A 6,117-nucleotide genomic window follows, 5' to 3' on the forward strand; every position below is an offset into this window, starting at 1 on the left:
GTACGTATGTGTGTATGTACGTGTGTGTGTTTATAAAAGTTGTTGAGGGCTTCCCTGGTGGCGCAGTGGTTGAGAGTCCGCCTGCCGAGGCAGGAGACACGGGTTCATGCCCCGGTCCGGGAGGATCCCACATGCCGCGGAGCGGCTGGGCCCGTGAGCCATGGCCGCTGAGCCTGCGCGTCCGGAGCGTGTGCTCCGCAACGGGAGAGGCCACAAAAGTGAGAGGCCCGCGTACCGAAAAAAAAAAAAAAGTTGTTGAACCGCTTGAAAGTTGTTGTGTTGAACCGTTTGAGTTGCAGACATCATAAGGTTCCATAACTAATACTTTACATCATGACATGTCATAATTAAATACTGTAGCATGCATTTCCACAGAATAAGAACAATATGCTATGAAACTACAACAAACAGGGACCGGACGCCGGAGCGGCGGCGCCATGAAGTCCCTCCCCCGCCTGCTGCTGCTTCTCCTGCTGCTGTTCCCTGCCAGCCTCTTGCTCCGAGGAGATCCTGGAGGCTCATTGGCAGTGACTCGAGGTCTTACAGAAGATGAAGAAACAGTGGAAGATTCTATAAATGAAGATGAAGACGATGAAGCAGAGGTGGAAGATGATGAACCCACATATTTGGCCGAAGATAAAGAGGAAGAAGATGTATCTGGTGAACCTGAAGCTTCACCGAGTGCAGATACAACCATCCTGTTTGTGAAAGGAGAGTTTCCAGCAGATAACATTGTGAAGTTCCTGGTAGGCTTTACAGACCAGATTTTATTGTTGAATCTCTAGACACCTCATTCCGTTATCTTCAGGACTACCAGTTTTACATCCAGAATTTCACAGCTCTTCCTCTGAACACTGTAGTGCCGCCCCAGAGGCAGGCAGTTTTTGAGTACTCCTTCATTCCTGCAGAGCCCGTGGGTGGAAGGCCCTTTGGTCTGGTCTGAACTACAAAGATTTGAACGGCAACATTTTCCAAGATGCTGTCTTCTATCAAACAGTTACAATTATTGAGACAGAAGATGGGTTAGATGGAGAAACAATCTTCGGGTATATGTTCCTTACTGGTCTTGGGCTCTTTGTGGTTGTTGGCCTTCATCAGCTCCTAGAATCTAGAAAGCACAAGAGACCCATACAGAGGTAGAGATGGGTAGGTCAAGTCAAAATGATGTTGACATGAGCTGGATTCCTCAGGAAACTTTGAATCAAATCAATAAAGCTTCACCAAGAAGGTTGCCCAGGAGACAGGCTCATCAGTGGGATCTGATGAGTAAATCTTACTTTGTGCAACAGTTCGGTATTTACTTAACCTGCAAGAGTGTTTTTCAACATGATGGGAATTAGTGCAGAGAAGCCCTATCACCATAGAAAGCAACTATTACTTATGTGTGGACTGAGCAATCAGAGTCAATAATATTGCTGAAAATCCACTGCATTTATTTTTCTAAAGTAACAAATCTGGGGACTCCCCTGGTGATCCAGTGGTTAAGACTCCACACTTCCACTGGACACAGGTTCCATCCCTCCTCGGGGAACTAAGATCCTGTATGTCATGTGGTACATCCAAAAAATAAATAAATAAATAAAGTAACAAATTTGAGGGTTTTTTAACCATTAAAATCTATGTGTGTGCGTGTGAGCAGTTGGTCTTACCAGAATCATAGTTAACTACCTGAAGCATGCCTTTAGAATACTAAATATAATGCTATTGTCTCTTCCTTTTGGATGTTTTCTGACATTTTCCCCCAAAACTCAATATTTGCCCAATATGATTATAGACATCCTGCCTTGCACTGTTTTTAAAGAAAACAATGCTTTTTCCTTAGAATACCTCAAATCCCAATTGATGGCGCACTTTGCATGTTGTTGCTGTTTTACAACTAGTATTCTAAAAGCACAAGCAGGAGTAGCTGCTTTTTAGCAATAGAAGTGGTTTGGTATTTTGCTACTGTTTACTATAATGCACACCTTCAGAAACCTTCCCAAATGAGTTCAAGGAATTTGGGGATCTCTAGCACCAAAATTGGGAAACATGAAAATTCTGGGTTTGATATATAAAACCAACTTCTCTCTTTTAAAAAGAAAGGGGCTTCCCTGGTGGTGCAGTGGTTGAGAATCCGCCTGCCAAGGCAGGGAACACGGGTTTGAGCCCTGGTCCGGGAAGATCCCACATGCCACGGAGCAACTAAGCCCATGCACCACCACTACCGAGCCTGCACTCTAGAGCCCGTGGGACACAACTACTGAAGCCCACACACCTAGAGCCCGTGCTCCCCAACAAGAGAAGCCACTGCAATGAGAAGCCCACTCACTGCAACGAGGACTCAACACAGCCAAAAATAAATAAAATTTTCAAATAAATAAAACAAAGGGAGGGAGGCAGGAGGGAGGATGTAGGGAGGGACAGAGGGAAGCAAGGGAAAATGGTACGTTTGTGGAAAGTGTGTTGTCCATTGTTCTATTTCTGACCCAAGAGATAGCTCTAGAATGATTTTAGACCACTTTTTTTTTTTTAATAGATCTTTACTGGAGTATAATTGCTTCACAATACTGTGTTAGTTTCTGCTGTATAATAAGGTGCATCAGCCATGTGCATACATATGTCCCCATATCCCCTCCCTCTTGAGCCTCCCTCCCACCCACCCTATCCCACCCCTCTAGGTGATCACAAAGCACCGAGCTGATCTCCCTGTGCTATGCTGCTGCTTCCCACCAGCTATTTTACATTCGGTACTGTATATATGTCGATGCTACTCTCACTTCGCCCCAGCTTCCCCCTCCCACCCCGTGTCCTCAGGTCCATTCTCTATGTCTAAGGTACATTTCGCTTATAATTAGTCATGTTGAGCATTGAGCTTCTTTTCACGTGCCTCGTGGCCATCTGTATGTCTTCCTTGGTGAAATGTCTATTTAGATCTTCTGCCTATTTTTTAACTGGATTGTTTGGGTTTTTTTTGATATTGAGCTCCATGAGCTGTTTGTATATTTTGGAGATTAATCCTTTGCCTGTTTCTTCATTTGCAGATATTTTCTCCCATTCTGAGGGTTGTATTTTTGTCTTGTTTATGGTTTCCTTTGCTGTGCAAAAGATTTTAAGTCCCATTTCTTTATTTTTGTTTTTATTTCCGTTACTCTAGTGTTTTGTTTTTGAAGAGATCATTTTTCTCTCCTTAATAGAAGCATCTTGCTTAAGAAAAGTTGCCTTGGTCTACAGACTATTAGTCTACTAACTAATCCTAATCTGTGAAAGAATTGGATAATTGTTGATGGCTAACCAATTGCTCTTTATCTAACCTTTGGGGTATTTTGGTTGTTGATTTTTTTTTTGAGTTAATCTGAAGAACTCCAAAATTTTAAGCACTTAAGATCTCAGAATCAAAATTAATTGGACTTCATAAAATTCCTCTTAGTTACCCTTGCCCTAGGTAGTAAATAAATTTGGCATTATTGTCAGACTGGATAAGTGGTACAGTAAAGTAGTATGAACAAATAAGAGGCTTTTCCCATCTGTCTTTAAGCCATATTCTCCCACACATATTTTGTAAGGAAATGGTAAATGAAAAAATTTAAAATAAATTTTTAAAATATTTATTTATTTACTTCTTTGCATTGGGTCTTTGTTGTGACGTTGACAGCCCTCTAGTTGTGGCACTCGGGCTCCAGAGCACACAGGCTCAGTAGTTGCAGCGCACGGGCTTGGTTGCCCTGTGGCATGTGAGATCTTAGTTCCCTGACCAAGTATCCAAACGCTTTCCCCTGCATTGGAAGGCAGATTCTTAACCACTGGATCACCAGGGAAGTCCCAGTAAGTGAAATTTTAGTAGCTGTTTAGTTCCTGATCTGTCTTCATTATATTGAACTGACCCCTCTTTATTATAATCCCCACCTGCACCCATGCCCATGCAAAAAACAAGAAAACAGAACACAAATGAAAAATCTTTCCAAGTTGCTTAAGTATTTAAACATCTGAGCCAAAGCTGATGACAATAAAACAAGTTACTGTATAGCTGTTAATCACTTTGCAAGTAGGACTAAGCACTAAGGTGTCAAATTAACTATATTGGCAATGCTGAGCTATAAACTTTCTATACCTGTAAAAAAAAATAACAAAAACTACAATATCATCACATCTAAGAAAATTATAATGACAAGCAAAAAACATATTCACTTTAAGAATGGCTTTGGTAACTTTTTCTTAAAAAACTGGGATTGCATTTTCTTTTTCATGACATTGACTCTTTCAAGATTCCAATCTAACAGCCACTATGGAGAACAGTATGCAGTGTCCTTAAAAAACTAAAAATAGAATTACCATATGACCCAGCAATCCCACTACTGGGCATATACCCAGAGAAAACCATAATTCAAAAAGACACAGGCACCCCAATGTTCATTGCAACACTATTTACAATAGCCAGGTCATGGAAGCAACCTAAATGCCCATTGACAGATGAATGGATAAAGAAGATGTGTTACATATATACAATGGACTATTACTCAGCCATAAAAAGGAAGGAAATTGGGTCATTTGTAGAGATGTGGATGAATCTAGAGACTGTCATACAGAGTAAAGTAAGTCAGAAAGAGAAAAACAAATATCGCATATTAACTCATATATGTGGAACCTAGAAAAATGGTACAGATGAATCGGTTTGCAGGGCAGAAATTGAGATACAGAAGTAGAGAACAGGGGCTTCCCTGGTGGCGCAGTGGTAGAGAGTCCGCCTGCCAATGTAGGGGACATGGGTTCGTGCCCCGGTCCGGGAAGATCCCACATGCCGCAGAGCGGCTGGGCCCGTGAGCCATGGCCGCTAAGCCTGTGCGTCCAGAGCCTGTGCTCTGCAACGGGAGAGGCCGCAACAGTGAGAGGCCCGCGTACTGCGAAAAAAAAAAAAAGAAGTAGAGAACAAACATATGGACACCAAGTGGGGAGAAGCAGTGGTGGGTGGGAGTGGTGGTGGGATGAATTGGGAGATTGGGATTGACATGTATACACTGATGTGTATAAAATGGATGACTAATAAGAACCTGGTGCATAAAAAATAAAATAAAATAAAATTCAAAAATTCTAAAAAGAAAGATTCCAAGCTAGGATTCTTGTTAAAATGTTCAACATCCTGTATTTGCCTATTGTTTTCTCCTAGTGCCATTTCACTTGTTCCGCTATTCCCTGTATTTCCTGTAAACTTCAGACTAGATCTAGATGTTAGAAACTAGAGGTTTGATTTGATTCAAGTTAAGTGTTTTTTAGTAAAAACACACTACAAATTATATATTGTTCACTTCTTAGTGCATCACATCATATCAGAGTGTGCATAATATCAGGTTGTCCATTAATAAGTTTGATCACTTGGTAAAAGTGGCGGCTGCTAAAACTCTTCATTGTAAAGGTACATTTTACCTTGGCAATTGGCAAGTAATCCATGCGGTGATATTCCTGCACTGTAAGAATAGCCTGACTTTCACAACCTGGAGAGGCAAACTTCTGGCACTTCCTGAAATAATCTAGAAGTGGCTGTGCTGTAGTGGAAAGAGCAGTGAGTAAGGATTTCAAAGACATGGATTTGAGTCCTAGTTCTGCTGTGTGACCTTCAGCAAATTTTCCAAGCCTGTTTATTAACTGTATAATGAAGATAATACCTTACAAAGTGATGAGAATAAATCCTATGAAAGTATTCTGAGAAATCTTTAATTCACCTTACAAATGTAAGGAATCATTATCCTGAGTTAAAGCTTTTATGTCTGTAAGGACAGGATAATGCCGGAGCACTCACCAGCACTACTAGTATAATCATCTCATACCACTGCTTAGCATTAAGCATTGTACATCGAAGGAGCTCAGAAACCGTTTCCTGAACAAAATAACACGTCCTAAGGAGTTCCAGAGAACCAGGGGCTAATTCTACCATAGAATATTCCCAATTACTAGAGCATGTGAAAAGAATTCTCCAGGGGAACATTAGGCTGGGATCCATTCTCAGAGACGGGATGACCTAGTCTTTCCTATTCTGGGATGTGGTTCCAGCTACCTGGACATGATCCCATTTCCTCTAATGTATGTCTTGTTCCCAAGACCCAGAAACTCAACTGCCCCAGACCTTAGAGGAATGTCCCATTCCTT

At 41.5% G+C, this 6,117-nt stretch overlaps 1 pseudogene; it reads left to right on the plus strand.

Annotated features, from left to right (window-relative positions):
* Window positions 1-344: 344 nt before the first annotated feature.
* Window positions 345-1,397, plus strand: LOC137212116 (translocon-associated protein subunit alpha pseudogene; annotated as a pseudogene).
* The last annotated feature ends 4,720 nt before the right edge of the window (window positions 1,398-6,117 follow it).

This window comes from Pseudorca crassidens, chromosome 2 (genome assembly GCF_039906515.1).
Source record: "Pseudorca crassidens isolate mPseCra1 chromosome 2, mPseCra1.hap1, whole genome shotgun sequence".
Taxonomy (NCBI): Eukaryota; Metazoa; Chordata; class Mammalia; order Artiodactyla; family Delphinidae; genus Pseudorca; species Pseudorca crassidens.